This window comes from Dermacentor silvarum, chromosome 10 (assembly GCF_013339745.2).
Source record: "Dermacentor silvarum isolate Dsil-2018 chromosome 10, BIME_Dsil_1.4, whole genome shotgun sequence".
Classification (NCBI taxonomy): domain Eukaryota; kingdom Metazoa; phylum Arthropoda; class Arachnida; order Ixodida; family Ixodidae; genus Dermacentor; species Dermacentor silvarum.
The window spans coordinates 14,224,403-14,225,514 of record NC_051163.1 but is presented as its reverse complement, the minus strand read 5'-3'; positions in this window follow the sequence as shown (position 1 = coordinate 14,225,514).

The window sequence follows — 1,112 nt, the reverse complement described above, 5'->3', positions numbered from 1 at the left end:
CTGGTAAGTGTCGTGCACAGAAGGCTCATAATACTACGGCTATGTCTTCCAGTGCTTAACAAATAAGCACCGTGTCGTTCCATGTTCTGAGCTCCTGTTCGATCGCGGCCCACAAGGACACCCAGCCCGCTCCTGCATTCTCCGGTCTACGCTCCAGAGGATACTTACTTCAAGAGCGACAATCTTCAGCCCGATCGTCCTGCCGCAGACTCTAAAACAGCCCGCTTCCTCTGTCGTACGCCTCCTCCTTCGCTGTGTCCTGCACTGTGATGGTGGCATGTTAATGCTCTGAAGGACTGCTTGTCGTCGCCGTCCCGCGACCGTCCATCGGATGTACTTCTACAGTTCTTCCCTGTTGGTTTTTTTTTTTTTTTTTTTTTTTTTTTTACGCAGGCATATTGAATATTACGTATAGCAAGCTTTTCGGCTTTGAAAGAGTAGTACGTTGCTCAGCGAATGGATGACGCTTCTAGCAATTAGAATAATAAAAAGCAGAACAGTAAGGTCTGGTTACGTGGACACCACCCAGTTTTTCAGAAGAGCTTAAGTCTTCATGAGCTGATCTGTAAATTTTTGGTGGCGAGAGTAATGGACATTCAGTCATTGTGCACTTTCGTAGTAGTACGTTGATTGTGTGTGTGTGTGTGTGTGTGTGTGTGTGTGTGTGTGTGTGTGTGTGTGTGTGTGTGTGTGTGTGTGTGTGTGTGTGTGTGTGTGTGTGTGTGTACTGTATGAGAGACCCGGTTGACGCGCGTACTGGTTCGTTCATTTCGTATGTGCCCTCCTGTTCCGTGCTCCTTTCATTCGGCCGCGAACGGATGTATGACAGTTTCACCGCTATTCGGCGCACTTCAAATTATATCTCGGTAGCATTTCCACTGTCACCGTTGTATCCACAAAGCGCGTTGGTGGTTCATTTCTCCGGTTCATCCCGGTTGAAAGCTGCCTGGTTTGATGACTCACTATCGACCATGGCATCCGCTTTTGGATTGGTTGAACAACTCGTTTCTTTGGCTTTGTTTCTTTGGTTGATCTCGGTACTCGTTTCAGCATTCAGCGAATTTGTTTAGGCATCCTTCTTGTATCGGAAACGAGGGCTTCGTACACATTTT